The sequence below is a fragment of the Scyliorhinus torazame genome, chromosome 8 (genome assembly GCF_047496885.1).
Source record: "Scyliorhinus torazame isolate Kashiwa2021f chromosome 8, sScyTor2.1, whole genome shotgun sequence".
Lineage (NCBI taxonomy): Eukaryota > Metazoa > Chordata > Chondrichthyes > Carcharhiniformes > Scyliorhinidae > Scyliorhinus > Scyliorhinus torazame.
Window position 1 is genome coordinate 156,248,380 of NC_092714.1, and position 16,764 is coordinate 156,265,143.

Sequence of the window (16,764 nt, forward strand, 5' to 3'; positions counted from 1 at the left end):
ACGATTAAGGTAGTTCATCTGTACCAATGGCCAACGTACAGGAGACAATCACATCCTATTGCATCATTGTTGGGAGCTTTGCAATTGATAGAATATAGCTGTGAGTGAAAAGAAAGAGCTGATCCACAAAATGTCTTCAAATTTAGTAGTGATTATAGACAGGAAATGACGTTTTGTCCCATAATGACCCGATTGGTCTAGAGACAAAGGGCTATGTCACAAGCTGCAGCAAGCCCACAGGTATAGCCCCAGTGGCCTAATGGATAAGGCACTGGCCTCCTAAGCCAGGGATTGTGGGTTCAAGTCCCATCTGGGGTGGAGTAGCTTTTAAAGCTGCCATGTACAACACTGACAGTGAGATTTCTTTCCAAATGTTCAATCAATTTGGGCTCTTCCTGTGCAGCAACATTTTCTCTCACATATTTTTCATTGGCACAATCCAATACAATGTTTCTACTAAACTGTGTCATCCCCACATTCAGGCAGTAATGTCACCTGCACTTTTCAGCCAAATACTGTCCCTTTATTTCCCGTCTTCAGTTCACCCAAAACCTTAGGCACAGTTGCTAATTTGAGATGTCGACAGCCAATTACAACACAAGCAGAAATTCAAGCGGGAGAATCCAGCTAAAAAGCTCGTGCCGTGCTGGTCCAAGGAAACAGAAGAGCTCCTACGTGACTGCTTAGAAACAGTGGACTGGTCCATATTTAAGACTTCAGCGACCAACTTAAATGAGAATGCCACCACCGTCATGGACATCATCAGCAAATGTGTGGATGTCCGTGTGCCAAAGAAAGCAGTTTGTACGTTCCCTAACTGGAAACCATGGCTCAATCGCGAGATTGACTCCCTCCCGATGGACAGGTCTGAGGCATTCAAGTCAGGTGACCCTGACCTATACATAAAATCCAGGTATGACCTCCACAATGCCATCCGAGATGCCAAGGGAGACTATCAGACCAAGCTAGAGTCAAAGACTCACATTACAGACTCTCGGTTGTTGTGGCAAGGCCTAAACAACATAACGGGCTACAAAGCGAAGCCGAGCAGTATCTCCAGCAGCAGCGCACCCCACCCCGATGAACTCAATGCATTCTATGCTCGGTTCGAGCAGGAAACCAACGGTCCACTGTCGAATGCCCCAGCAGCCCATAACACACCCATACCCACCATCACAGCTTCCAAAGCCAGATCAGCCTTCCTGAAAGTGAACCCTTGGAAGGCGATGGGTCTGGACGGGATCCCTGGTCGTGCACTCAGAGCCTGCGCGGGCCAGCTGGCAGATGTGTTCGCAGGCATCTTTAAATTGTCCCTACTGTGTTCCAAGGTCTCAACCTTCTTCAAGAAGACCACCATCATATCAGTGCCAAAGACAAACCAGGCAACATGCCTCAATGACACCGTCCGGTGGCCCTGACTTCAGTTCCAATGAAGTGCTTTGAGAGGTTGGTCATGAAGCGTATCAACTCCATACTCCCAGAATGCCTTGATCCAATGCAATTTGCATACCGCCGCAACTGGTCCACAGCAGATGCCATATACCTGGCCCTACACTCATCCCTAGAGCATCTTGACAACAAGGACTCCTATTTATTGACTACAGCTCCGCCTTCAACACCATAATCCCAGCCAAGCTCATATCAAAGATCCAAAACCTAGGACTTGGCTCCTCACTCTGCAACTGGATCCTCGACTTTCTGACCCACAGACCACAATCAGTCAGAATAAACAACACCTTCTCCACGATAGTCCTCAATACCGGGGCCCCGCGAGGCTGCGCACTTATTCCCCTATTATACTCCCTGTACATAGACGACTGCGTGGCAAAATTTGGTTCCAACTCCATCTATAGGTTTGCTGACGATACGACCATAGTGGGCCGGATCTCGAATAACAACGAGTCAGAATACAGGAGGGAGACAGAGAACCTAGTGGAATGGTGCAGCGACAACAATCTATTTCTCAATGCCAGCAAAACTAAAGAGCTGGTCATTGACTTCAGAAAGCAAAGTACTGTACACACCCCTGTCAGCATCAACGGGGCCGAGGTGGAGATGGTTAGCAGCTTCAAATTCCTAGGGGTACGTACACATCACCAACAATCTGTCCTAGTCCACCCACGTCGACTCTATCACCAAGAAAGCACAACAGCGCCTATACTTCCTCAGGAAACTAAGAAAATTCAGCTTGTCCACATTAACTCTTACCAACTTTCAGCGATGCACCATAGGATGCATCCTATCGGGCTGCACCACAGCCTGGTATAGCAACTGCTCGGGCCAGGACCGCAAGAAACTGCAGAGAGTCATGAACACAGCCCAGTCCATCGAATCGTGCATTGGTCTCTCTGTGGAAACTGTCATCACTTCTTGTTCATGCAAGGACTGCGCTGTGGAGTCTTGCGTTGCTTCTATCGTGGAGTCTGTCCACGAGCTCTCTGTGGAGGCTTGTGCCAATTGAGTCACTTCTTGTTCATGCAAGGACTGCGCTGTGGAGTCTTGCGTTGCTTCTATCATAGAGTCTGTCCACGAGCTCGCTGTGGAGTCTTTCATCACTTTCTGTGTGGAGGCTGGGACCCTTTGTGGTGGGTGGACCACTCTCTGTGTGGAGACGGGGACCCTTCGTGGTGCGTGGACCACTCTCTGTGTGGCAGCAGGCTGCTCTCTGTGGGCTTGTACCGCTCTCTGTCTCTTGGTGTCAGGCCGCAGCATAATCCTGCACTCACGAGTCGGGATGACATATCTGCTGGGCTGAAGATCCTCAAACCCGAAGAATTCGTCGTCGGGGTCGTCAATGTGCAACACGTCTGGTTGCGGTTCGGATTTGGTACTGGGGTAGCCTCCCAAGGTGAAAGCTTCGTCTGAGTCATTGTCTTCCAAGACCATATCATCACGTTTTGTGTCGGAGCTGGCATTGGGCTCACGATGTCCAAAGAAGAATTCAAGGTCTGAGTCATAGTCTTCAAGGACTGTACCATCTCATTGGGTGGTGCTTACTGCTTGTTGCAGAGTTCTGTGGAGGTTACTTTCAGCTACTGGTCGAATTTCAGGCATTGTGCTGTCGTTCCAGGTGAAAGAATCTGGTTTTGAGGCTTTAAATTCTTTTTGTGTTTTGGGACATTTCCCCTTTAAGTGGGCGTGGTCCGGGGCCTCTGACGTCATGATGCTTGTGACGTAGTGCGTAGGAAGCGATTGCGCAGATCGCTGTTCCTTTACTTGGGCCTTTTTCGCAATTGCGCATGCGCGGCTTCTTGCTCATGCGCAATTGGACCTTCCCGTTCTGTGCGTTCTTCGCGCAACTGCGCATGTGCAGCACCTTTTCCAAGATGGCTGCAATTCAAAACTGCCGTTCGTTGCTGCAAGCCTACCTCGCGGTGAGATTTGCCACCTCTTTTACCTTTTCTTCTTGTATGTTCCTCGCAGAATTCTTGGAATTTGTCCAGGACTGCCTGGAAATCGCTCTTGTTTTGCCCCTTTGAGTATTTGAAGGTCTGGAAGATTTCAGCTGTTTCTGGACCCGCGATGGTAAGTAGAAGTTTTATTTTTTCTGCATTCGCCACGCCATCTAGGTCGCACGCTACCAGGTAGATCTCGAATCTCTGCCGGAACCAACGCCAGTTTTCACTGAGATTGCCTTGGTACTGGAGCTGCTGTGGAATCGGAATCCCAAACATCAACTTGCCTGGCTTTTGTTGCTGGTTGTCACTGTTTTGTTGAGTTGAGCTATATGGATTTAAACAGTTACTCACTGGTACCATCTTTTGTTTTGCTCTTGACGTAGCATAAGCTGCTTCCATGATGTGCACTCTGACAAAGGAAGGTTCAGACTTGGAGATAGCTTCAACACGTTTACTGGACTATTAACAATTCTCCTACTTGGATTCGACGCTACTGTTAATCCTGCTATAGCTACTCAGACTGACTGGCCAGTCTGCTACAATCCACGTGGTGGGAGTGATGTGTTTCAATCAACCCTGTGTCTGTGCTCACTGAGAATCTCCACTGGAAAGAGGAAGATTATGTGTGCAGTGTCCTTATATATGGGTTGGTGTAATGCCCTCCTGTGGTAGTGTCACTTCTGTGTGTTCCCTCTAGTGTCTAGCTAGGTGTAATGTATGTACATTAACCCATTGTGTACTTACAGTGATGTATATCACCACAATGAACACAGCCCAGTCCATTACACAAACATGCCTCCCATCCATTGACTCCATCTACACCTCCCGCTGCCTAGGGAAAGCGGGCAGCATAATTAAAGACCCCTCCCACCAGGCTTACTCACTCTTCCAACTTCTTCCATCGGGCAGGAGATACAAAAGTCTGAGAACACACACGAATAGACTCAAAAACAGCTTCTTCCCTGCTGTTACCAGACTCCTAAGACCCTCTTATGGACTGACCTGATTAACACTACACCCCTGTGTGCTTCACCCGATGCCGATGTTTATGTAGTTACATTGTGTACCTTGTGTTACCCTATTATGTATTTTCTTTTCTTTTCTTTTCATGTACGAAATGATATGTTGAGCTACTTGTCAAAAAATACTTTTCACTGTACCTTGGTATACGTGACAATAAACAAATCCAATCCAATCCAATGTATGATTCATGTCATCGCATTCCGGGATGAAACACACGCACACTCTTCCTCCAAATTGGAAGATGCTGCCTGCTCCTTCTCATGATATCGTTTTGAGATCCTGACTCTCTGATTGAACTTCAAAAGGACATGGACAAGTTGGTGGAGTGGGCCAAGAGTTGACCGATATCGTTCAATGTGGAGAAGTGTGAGATAAAACATTTTGGTAGGAAGAACATGGACAGATAATATAAAATAAGGAGTAAAATTCTGAATTGGGTGCAGAATCAGAGGGACCTGGGTGTAGATGTACAAAGATCATGAAATATGGCACGACAGGTGGAGAGAGCAGTTCATAAAACATATATTATCCTGGACCTTCTTAATAGGGGGACAGAGTACAAGAGCAAGGAGGTTATGCTGAATTTATACAAGACACTAATTAGACCTCAGTTGGGGTATTGTGCACAGTTTTGGACACCACACTATAGGAAGGATGTGAACGCATTGGAGAGAATGCAGAAGAGGTTTACAAACATTGTTCCAGGGAGGAGAAATTTAAGTTATAGACAGATTGAAAAAGTTTCACCTGTTCTCCTTGGAGAGAAGAAGGCTAAGAGGAGTTTTGATAGAAATGTTCAAAATCATGAGGGGGATGGACAGAGTAGACAGGGAGAAACTGGTCCAGCTCGCATAAAGATCAAGAACGAGATGGCACAGTTTTAACGTGATTTCCTGGTGCATTCTCCATGGCAATGGCTTGGCCAATCAGAACCAAGTTGCCATCCGAACAGCTGCTTTTCTCATGCAGTTTAAATTGTTGCTCCCTTCGAAATTTGGCATTTTTATATCTGCCTGGATAGACATGGGTATTTTCCTGAATAAACCTGTATTTTTCCAAGTCACTGTTAATTTTGTAACAAATTATCTTTCTAGAAACTTCCCCACAATCAGTCCACCGACAATAAACGATTAAGGAGGTTCATCTGGACCAATTGTCAATGCACAGAAGACAATCACACCCTGTTACATCATTGTTGGGAGCTTTGTAATTGGTAGAATATAGCTGGGAATGAAAAGAAAGAGCTGAACCACAAAATGCCTTCATATTTAAATGTAATTGTTGATGGGAACTGACGTTTTGTCCCATAATGGCCCGTTTGGTCTAGAGACAAAGGGCTATACCACAAGCTGCAGCAGGCCCTAGTGGCCTAATGGATAAGGCACAGGCCTTCTAAGCTGTGGATTGTGGGTTCAAGTCCCATCTGCGGTGGGGTACCTTTTAATGCCATCTTACAGTGAGATCAGTGTTGAAAAACAATCTTTTTCATTGGCACAATCCAATACAATGTTTTTACTAAACTGTGTGTCATCCCCACATTCAGGCAGTAATGTCACCTGCACTTTCCAGCCAAATACTGTCCCTTTATTTTCTGTCTTCAGTTCACCCAACACCTCAGGCACAGTTGCTAATTTGAGATGTCGACAGCCGATCACAACACACGTATAATTCATGTGATCACATTTTGGGATGAAATACACGCACACTATTCCTCCAAACTGGAAGATGCTGCCTGCTCCTTCTCATGATATCCTTTTGAGCTCCTGACTTGCTGAGTGAACTTCAGAAGGGCAGGTAGAGTGGGCAGATAGTTGACCGATAAAGTTCAATGTGGGGAAGTGTGAGATGATGCATTTTGGCAGGAAGAACACAGAGAAACAATATAAATTAAGGAGTAAAATTCTTCAGTGGGTGCAGGATCAGAGGGACCTAGGTGTATATGTACCTGGATCAGTGAAGAGGTGGAGAGAGCAGTTCATAAAACATATATTATCCTGGGCTTTATTAATAGGAGCATAGAGTACAATAGGAAGGAGGTTATGCTGAATTGATACAAGACATTAGTTATACCTCAGCTGGAGCATTGTGCACAGTTTTGTGCACCACATTATAAGAAGAATGTGAACACATTGGAGAGAGTGCAGAAGAGGTTTATAGAATGGTTCCAGGGAGGAGAAATGTAAGTTATGTGGATAGATTGCAAGGGTGGAACTGTTCTCCTTGGAGAGAAGAAGGCAAAGAAGAGATTTGATCGAGATGTCAAAATCACAAGGGGGCTGGACAGAGTAGATAGGGAGAACCTCTTCCAGCTTGTAAAAGATCAAGAACAAGAGGTTTATATATTTAAAGTGATTTCCTGGTGTATTCTCCATGGCAATGCCTTGACCAATCAGAGCCAAATTGCCATCTGATCTCATGCATGCCCTTTCCTCATGCAGTACTAATTGTTGTTCCCTTTAAAATTTGCCATTCTTGCATCTGTTTGGATAGATCTGAGTACTTCCAAATTGGTAAAATGCTTGGAGCAGTGGAAGTCCAAAGTGAAGATTGAGAAGGATGCTGCCAGGAATGGAGAATTTTAGTCATGTTGAGAGATTGGATAATCTTGGGTTGTTTTCTTTGGAACAGACGTAATTATGGGAGATTTATTTCGGGATTGTCAGCACAGGAACAGACCCAATCATTCCATGGCGAGATTTAATTGGTGTGTTAAAATTATGAAGAGCCCAGATGGACTGGATAGGGAAGAGCTGCTTCCCTGAGCAGAGAAGTTAAATACCAGTGGATAGAGGTTTAACTATTTGATTAAAGAGTCAGAGGGAAGTTGAGGAGAATTTACTTCCACACAGAGGAGGGTGGGGGTCTGAAAGCGTGAAACTCTAGTCTAAATGGCCTCCTCCTATGACCCAAACATCTTTGATTATGGTCATAAGAAAATCCACACCACCCTGCTTTTCATAGAAGAAATTTCATTCAGTTTCATTCTCACGCCCAAAGAAGATCTCACCCCAGGTGGGACTTGAACCCACAATCCCTGGCTCCGGAGGCCAGTGCCTTATCCATTAGGCCACTGGGGCTGTACATGTGAGTGTGTGCAGTTTGCTCTTTGCTCCTTTCTCGCCACATATTCAGTGGAAGGTTTGATGTGTTTGTGGGTCAGCCCTTTCCTTTCAAACACAACCTCATTGTACCAATTCCAAAGGTCCCAGGAATGATCTGACTGACTCCTTTATAAGAAAAAGTGAAAATGCTAGAAATTCGCAGCAACTCTGGTAGCATCTGTGGAGAAAGAAATAGAGTTAATGTGTGATTGGATCTGACGGGCTTGTGTACAGAAACAATTGGTACAGTTCATTGGTTGCATAAAACAGGTTTCCTTGCCCTAAGTTGCACTGACTGTGGAAGAGATAAGATGCCGGATCATTTGTTGGGATACAGGAACAGAATGCCAAACACCTTTATTCATTTTTAAAACTATGAAGAAAGGATACTTCATTCCAGGAGTGATGACTCTGATGAATAGATACCTTTTATATTAAAACAAACTTTATTCTTAACACAGGATGAAACACATTAACATCACTGAACATTACTTTCCAATTAACAGTTAGGCAATTATTTTTCAAAAAGGAAACCCTTTTTACTACTTATTTATATCTGCTCTGTCTCAAATAAAGTTAGCAAACAAAGGCGACTTTATGTCCTGTTGTATGGAGATTTTTTTGGAAAGACTGCTTGAAGATCAAGAGAGATCCTTTCAGGAAACTGCCTGCAGATCTATCTGTCTGTGTCAGACTGCTGTTCAACTTAGATTTCCTAGTATTTAAATCACAGACCAGAACTTAACAGTTGCTAGATAACCGGACAGAAACCCCAATATTTGATTTAATTTGTAAGAATGTGAGAAAAGCACTCTTAGCTCCAGGAGTTATTCCACACACAAACCAGGATATAGTACACTAAAACAAATGTATTATTAACACTGGATTACAATATCTTTAATAGCAGACAAGAAAATAACTTACAATTACCTATTAAACAATGATGTGGAGGTGCCGGCATTGGACTGGGTGGGGTGGGTACAGTAAGAAGTCTTACAACAGCAGGTTAAAGTCCAACAGGTTTGTTTCGAATCACTAGCTTTCGGAGTGCAGCTCCTTCCGCAGATGAATGAAAAGTTAGGTTCCAGAAACAAATCTATGGACAAACACATATGGAACAAACCATTGTATAGCAATGCTATACAATGACAATGAAATACTAACTCCTAACTGCTATCTTTTATCTCCAAATACATTTAATAGAATATATATTTGAAATTCCTACATTCATCACACTCACAAAAACTAAACGCTAAACTGCCTGCTACTAACCAAACTCCTCCCATTAATAATATCATCTTTATCCTACTCAGATCCTCTGATCTGCTTATCTAGTTTGCTGTTTAGCACACTGGGCTAAATTGCTGGCTTTGAATGCAGAGCAAGGCAGGCCAGTAGCACGGTTCAATTCCTGTAACAGCCTCCCTGAACAGGTGCTGGAATGTGGCAACTAGGGGCTTTTCGCAGTAACTTGATTAAAGCCTACTTGGGACAATAAGCGATTTTTATTTTGCAGGGGCTGTTTAGCACAGGGCTAAATCACTGGCTTTGAAAGCAGACCAAGGCAGGCCAGCAGCACGGTTCAATTCCCGTAACAGCCTCCCCGAACAGGCGCTGGAATGTGGCGACTAGGGGCTTTTCACAGTAACTTCATTTGAAGCCTACCCGTGACAATAAGCGATTTTCATTTTTCATAAGTCCAAACACACTGGCTGAATTCCCTGTCCGTTTACGCCGGCCGGATCCTCTGGTCCTGCTGCAGTGAATGGAATGTTGGCGGAGCACCAAATTCTCCATTGTCGCTGACAATGGTGGTGGAGTGAACTCGAATCTGAGAAACTCGGCCATGCCTCAAATGATCTACTCTGCAGGGCATCTCTAGCATTCATCACAAATTTACATTAGGTCCCTCTTTATAAACATGCTGTGGCTGGAATGAATGATGAAGAGGTGTTAAAACTGCCACACCCTCACCTACCCCAATAGGTTTCTATTTCAATTTCAACTGCAGCTTAATCTTTGAGAGAAGCATCTGCAAATGGCAGGATCAACCTGGTAAATTCCTGCTCAAGTATTGTTCACAACACTGCTGCGAGGAAATTTATTGTTTGCACTCGACTTTTGCAAATTCATGTGCACCACATCAACCACATTATCCTCCTCAAAGTTCTCTCTGCCCCATCAAAATCCAAACTAAGCTATTTAAACAGGATTTCCACGAAACAAAGCCATGATGATTTTCCTTCACAAACCTGCATTTTGCCCAAATGACTGTGAAATTTGTATTGAATTATCATTTCTCGAAACTACCCCACTATCAGCCCGCCTACAATAAACGATTAAGGAGGTTAATCTGAACCAATTGCCAATGTACAAAAGAAAATCACATCCTGTTACATCAGTGTTGGGAGCTTTGTAATTGCTGGAATATAGCTTTGAATGAAAAGAAAGAGCTGCTCCACAAAATGCCTTCAAATTTGGCAGTGATATTTGGACAGGAATTGACCTTTTGTCCCATAATACCCGATTGGTCTAGAGACAAAGGGTCTAGAGACAAGCTGCAGCCGGAGTATTGGCACAGCCCCAGTGGCCTAATGGATAAGGCACTGGCCTCCTAAGCCAGGGATTGTGGGTTCAAGTCCCATCTGGGGTGGAGCAGTGTTTAGAGCTGCCATGTACAACACAGGCTGTGAGATTTCCTTCAAAATGATCAATCAATTTGGACCGTTCCTCTGCAGCAATATTTTCTCACACATCTTTTTCATTGGCACAATCCAATACAATGTTTGTCATCCCCACATTCAGGCAGGAATGTCACCTGCGCTTTCCAGCCACATTCTGTCCCTTTAATTCCTGTTTTCAGTTCACCCAACACCTCAGGCACAGTTGCAAATTTCAGGTGTCGACAGCCGATCACAACACACGTATGAGTCATGTGATCACATTCCGGGATGAAATACACGCACACTCTTCCTCCAAACTGGAAGATGCTGCCTGCTCCTTCTCCTGATATCCTTTTGAGCTCCTGACTCTCTGATTGAACTTCACAAGGACCTAGACAATCTGGTGGAGTGGGCAGAGAGTTGACCGATAAAATTCAATGTGGGTAATTGTGAGAAATCATTTTGGTCGGAAGAGCATGGCGAGACAATATAAAATGAGGAGTAAAGTTCTTAATTGGGTGCAAGATCATAGGGACCTGGTGGATATGTACAAAGATCATTAAATATGGCAGGACAAATGGAGAGAGCAATTCATAAAACATATATTATCCTGTCCTTTATTAATAGGGGCATAGAGTAGAAGAGCAAGGAGGTTATGCAGAATTTATACAATTACAAGTGAATAATTAGACCTCAGCTGGAGTATTGTGCATAGTTTTGGATACCACACAATAGGAAAGATGTGAACACATTGGAAAGAGTGCAGAGGAGGTTTACAAAAATGGTTCCAGGGATGAGATATTTAAGTCATGTGGATAGATTGAAAAAGTTAGACCTGTTCTCCTTGGAGAGAAGAATGTTAAGAGGAGATAAGATAGAAATGTTCAAAATCATAAGGGGGCTGGACAGAGTAGATAGGGAGAAACTGTTCCTGCTCAAATAAAGATCAAGAACGAGAGAGTACAGTTTTAAAGTGATTCCTTGGTGTATTCTCCATGACAATGTCTTGATCAATCAGAGCCAAATTGCCATCCGATCAGCTCCCTTTCCTCCTGCAGTATAAATCGTTGCTCTGTTTGAAATTTGGCATTCTTGTATCTGTCCGAGTAGATCTTGGTATTTTCCTTAATAAACCTGCATTTTCCCAAGTCACTGTTAGTTTTGTACCAAATTATCATTTCTAGAAACTTCCCCACAATCAGTCCACATACAATAAACGATTAAGGAGGTTCATCTGGACAATTGCCAATGTACCAGACACAATCACATCCTGTTACGTCATTGTTGGGAGCTTTGTAATTGGTCGAATATAGCTGTGAATGAAAAGAAAGGGCTGTTCCACAAAATGCCTTCAAATTTGGAAGTGATTACAGACAGGAACTGACTTTTTGTCCCAAAATGTTCTGATTGGCCTAGAGACAAAGGGCTATGTTACAAGCTGCAGCAAGCTTACTGATGCAACCCCAGTGGCCTAATGGATAAGGCACTGGCCTCCTAAACTAGGAATTGTGGGTTCAAGTCCCATCTGGAGTGGAGCAGATTTTAAAGACGCCACGTGCAACACTGACAGTGAGATTTCCTTCCAAATGGTCAGTCAATTTGGGCTTTTCCTGTGCAGCAACATTTTCTCTCACATCTTTTTCATTGGCACAATCCAGTACAATGGGCTGGATTCTCCGCTGTTGGGATTCTCCGTTGTGCCGGCAGCCCGGGGATTTCCTGACGGTGTGGGATGCCCACATTGGGAAACCCCATTGGCCAGCCGCAACCCCGGGGACGAGCTGCAAAACAACGTAAAGGATCAAGAACAAGACATTTAAAGTGATTCCCTGGTGTATTCTCCATGGCAATGCATTGACCAATCTGAGCCAAATTACCTGGTGTATTCTCCATGGCAATGCATTGACCAATCAGAGCCAAATTGCCACTTGATTAACTCCCTTTTCTCATGCAATTTAAATTGTTGCTCCCTTTGAAATTTGGCATTCTTGCATCTGTCCGGGTAGATCTGGGTAGTTTGAAATTGGTAAAAAGCTCGAAGCAGTGGAAGCTTAAAGTGAAGATTGAGAAGGATGCTGCCAGGAATGGGAGAGATTAGATAATCTCGAGTTGGTTTCTTTAGAACAGACGTGGTTATGGGAGATTTATCTAGGGATTGTAGGCATAGGATCAGACTCAACCATTCCATGCCGAGTTTTAATTGAAGCGATAAAACTATGAGGAGCCTAGATGGAGTGGATAAGAAGGACCTGCCAATCTGAGCCTAATTGCCACCCGATCAACTCCATTTCCTCACGTAGTATTGTTAGAATACCGGACGAGACCCCAACTTTAGTTTGCAAACCCGATCAGACCCAGCATTTTTGATTTCTAAAACTATGAGGAAAGGATACTTTCCCCCAGGAGACCCCCCCCCCCCCCCCCGCCAAGTCCAATGGGTATCACTTATGTTAAAACAAACTTTAATTTAAACACCAAATTAACCACATTAACATGAAAGAAATAGCATTACTATTATCAATCAAATCGTTCAAAATAAAATAAAAAACTTAAACTTACTATCTGCAACTGCCCCTAGTTCCAATCAAGCAACCAAATGCAGTTCAAATGGCACTTATATACAGAATCATAGAATCTTTGGCATGGAGACAGACCCTTCGGCCCAAACTAAGGTGGCTCAGTGGCGCAGTGGTTAGCACTCAAAGCTCCAGGGACCCGGGTTCAATTCTGGCCTCGGGTGACTGTCTGTGTGGAGTTTGCACCTTCTCCCCATGTCTGCGTGGGTTTCCCCTGGGTGCTCCGGTTTCCTTCAACAGTCCAAAGATGAGCAGGTTAGGTGGATTGGCCACGCTAAATTGCCCCTTAGCGTCCAAAGGTTAGGTGGGGTTACTGGATTACGGCGATAGGGTGGAGGTGTAGTCTTAAGTAGGGTTCTCTTTCAAGGACTGGTGTAGATTCGATGGGCTGAATGGCCTCCTTCTGCACTGTAAATTCTATGGTCCATGCAAACCAAAAAGCCCAACTAAGCTAACCCCATTAGTCTGCACAGGATACTGCGAGGCCTGTATAGGAGAGGACGTGGAGAGGATGTTTCCACTAGTAGGAAAAACTAGAACCAGAGGACACAATCTCAGACAAAAGGTACAATCATTTAAAACAGAGCTGAGGAGGAATTTCTTCAGCCAAAGGGTGGTGAATTTGTGGAACTCTTTGCCGCAGAAAGTTGTGGAGGCCAAATGACTGAGTGTCTTTGAGACACAGAGAGATAGGTTCTTGATTAATAAAGGGATCAGGGGTTACGGGGAGAAGGCAGGAGAATGGGGATGAGAAGAATATCAACCATGATTAAATAGCGGAGCAGACTCGATGGGCCGAGTGGCCTAATTCTGCTCCGATGTCGTATGGTCTTATGCATTTGGACCATATCCCTCTAAATCTTTCCTATCCATGTATCTGTCCAAATGCTTTTTAAATGTTGTCAATGTCCTTGCCACAACCACTTCCTCTGGCAACTCATTCCACCCTCTGTATAAAATAGTTGCTCCTCTTAGCCTGTCCAATCTCTCCCTACAACTAATTTCACTTGAGTCCTGGCAACATGCTTGTAAATCACTTCTGCACTCTCTCCAGTTTAATAACATCTTTACTATAGCAAGGTGACCAAAACTGAACACAGTTCATCAGGTGCGGCCTCACCAACGTCCTGTACAATCGCAACATAACTTGCCAACTTCTCTACTGAATGCCCTGGCTGATGAAGGCCAGCAGGCCAAAAGCCTCCTTCACTGCCCTGCCTACCTGTGACTCCACCTTTAGAGAACGGTGCACCTGAACTCCAAGGTCCCTCTGTTCCACGATACTCCCTAAGGTCCCACCATTCATCGTGAAAGTCCGACCTTGATTTGACTTTCCAAAATACAACACCTCACACTACATGTATTGGACTGCATTTGCCTTTTCTCAGCCCACTTCCCCAGCGGATCAAGATCCTGCTGCAATTTTTTATTTAAAAAAAAAAATGTATTCACATTTTTATATATTTTCAACAAAACCCCCCCCTTACAGAAAAAAGAAAAACAAAGAACGCATAAACACGTATTCCCCCAATATACAAGCCCCCCAATAAACGATAATAAACATAGTACTAAACACAAAGAACCCCCCACCTCCACCCGCCCCCCCCTCCGCCCCACTTCCCCCCCCCCACCCGCTCGGGTTGCTGCTGCTGCTGTCCACCTCCTAACGCACCGCTAGAAAGTCTAGGAACGGTTGCCACCGCCTGAAGAACCCTTGCACAGATCCTCTTAAGGCAAATTTTACCCCCTCTAGTTTAATGAACCCTGCCATGTCGCTGATCCAGGCTTCCATACTTGGGGGCCTCGCCTCCTTCCACTGTAGCAGAATCCTCCGCCGGGCTACCAGGGACGCAAAGGACAGAATACCGGCCTCTTTCGTCTCCTGCACTCCCGGCTCGTCCGATACCCCAAATAGTGCGAGCCCCCAACTCGGCTTAACCCGGGTGTTCACCACCTTAGACACAGTCCTCGCAACGCCCCTCCAGAACCCATCCAGCGCTGGGCACGCCCAAAACATGTGGACGTGATTTGCTGGGCTCCCCGAACACCTCACACACCTGTCCTCTACTCCAAAAAAACGACTCAGCCTTGCCCCAATCATGTACGCCCTGTGCAGAACCTTAAATTGTCTCAGGCTAAGCCTGGCGCAAGAGGAGGAAGAATTTACCCTACCCAGGGCATCAGCCCACGTACCCTCGTCGATCTCCTCCCCCAGCTCCTCCTCCCATTTACCTTTCAGCTCCTCCACCGAGGCCTCCTCCTCCTCCTGCATCTCCTGGTAGATCGCCGAGACCTTGCCTTCTCCAACCCACACCCCCGAGAGCACCCTATCCTGGATCTTACGTGCTGGCAGCAGCGGGAATTCCCTCACCTGCCGTCTTACAAACGCCCTTACCTGCATGTACCTGAAGGCATTTCCAGGGAGGAGCCCGAATTTTTCCTCCAATGCCCATCAAAAAACAGATCCCCCATCCTTCTAATACCTGCCCTGTGCCAGCTCAGTAACCCTCCATCCATTCTCCCTGGGACAAACCGATGGTTCTCTCGGATCGGGGACCATACCGAAGTCTCTGCCTCCCCCCTGTGGCATCTCCACTGCCTCCACATTTCGAGGGTCGCAGCCACCACTGGACTCGTGGTGCACCTTGTCGGTGGGAGCGGCAGCGGTGCCCACACCAGCGCTCTCAGACTCGTGCCTTCACAGGACGCCATCTGCAGCCTCTTCCACGCCACCCCGTCCCCCTCCATTACCCACTTGCGTATCATTGCCACATTGGCAGCCCAGTAGTACCCACACAGATTAGGCAACGCTAGCCCTCCTGTGTCCCTGCTCCGTTCCAGAAACACCCTTCTCACCCTCGTTTTTTTTTTCGCCCATACAAACCCTATGATGCCCTTGCTGACCCGCTTAAAAAAGGCCTTAGGGATCAGGATGGGGAGGCACTGGAATATAAAAAGGAACCTCGGGAGCACCGTCATCTTCACCGACTGTACCCACCTGCCAGGGAGAGTGGCAGCATATCCCACCTTTTAAACTCCTCCTCCATCTGCTCCACCAGCCTCGTCAAGTTGAGCTTGTGTAAGGCCCCCCAGCTCCTGGCCACCTGGATCCCTAGGTACCGAAAACCCCTTTCCGCCCTCTTCAGTGGAAGCTCGTCTATCCCCCTTGCCTGGTCCCCTGGGTGTATCACAAATAGCTCACTCTTCCCCATGTTGAGTTTATACCCGGAAAAGTCTCCTAACTCCCTGAGGATCCACATCACCTCCGGCATCCCCCCCACCGGGTCCGCCACATACAGTAACAGGTCGTCCGCATACAACGATACCCGGTGTTCCTCCCTCCCCGGACCAGCCCCCTCCAGTTCCTGGACTCCCTCATAGCCATCGCCAAAGGCGCAATTGCCAACGCAAAGAGCAGGGGGGATAGGGGGCACCCCTGCCTCGTCTCCCGGTACAGCCGAAAGTATTCCGATTTGTGGCCACACTCGCCACCGGGGCTTCGTACAGTAACCTAACCCAACTAACGAACCCCTTCCCGAACCCGAACCTCCTCAACACTTCCCACATGTACCCCCACTCCACCCTATCGAAGGCCTTCTCCGCATCCATAGCCACCACTATGTCCGCTTCCCCCTCCACTGCAGGCATCCTGATTACATTTAGGAGCCTCCGCACATTGGTGTTTAGCTGCCTTCCCTTCACGAAACCCGTCTGGTCCTCGTGCATCACCCCCGGGACACAGTCCTCAATTCTGGTAGCCAACATCTTCGTTAGCAGCTTCGCATCCACTTTGAGGAGTGAGATTGGCCTATACGACCCACACTGTAAAGGGTCCTGTCCCGCTTCAAGATCAGCGAGATCAGGGCCCCGGACATCGTCGGGGGTAGGACCCCCCCTCCCTCGCCTCATTGAAAGTCCTCACTAGTAGTGGGCCCAACAGGTCCATATACTTCCTGTAAAATTCCACCGGGAACCCATCTGGCCCCGGTGCCTTCCCCGCCTG

General features: G+C 46.2%; 3 non-coding genes across 3 annotated transcripts; 2 read left to right on the forward strand and 1 right to left on the reverse strand.

The window, feature by feature from the left end:
• The first annotated feature begins 245 nt into the window (after positions 1-245).
• On the forward strand, positions 246-318 carry trnar-ccu (transfer RNA arginine (anticodon CCU)). The gene has a single exon. It is a non-coding gene; the product is annotated as a tRNA-Arg (tRNA).
• A 7,107-nt stretch (positions 319-7,425) lies between these two features.
• Positions 7,426-7,498, reverse strand: trnar-ccg (transfer RNA arginine (anticodon CCG)). Its single transcript has one exon. It is a non-coding gene; the product is annotated as a tRNA-Arg (tRNA).
• Positions 7,499-10,102: 2,604 nt separating this feature from the next.
• trnar-ccu (transfer RNA arginine (anticodon CCU)) lies at positions 10,103-10,175 on the forward strand. Its single transcript has one exon. It is a non-coding gene; the product is annotated as a tRNA-Arg (tRNA).
• The last annotated feature ends 6,589 nt before the right edge of the window (positions 10,176-16,764 follow it).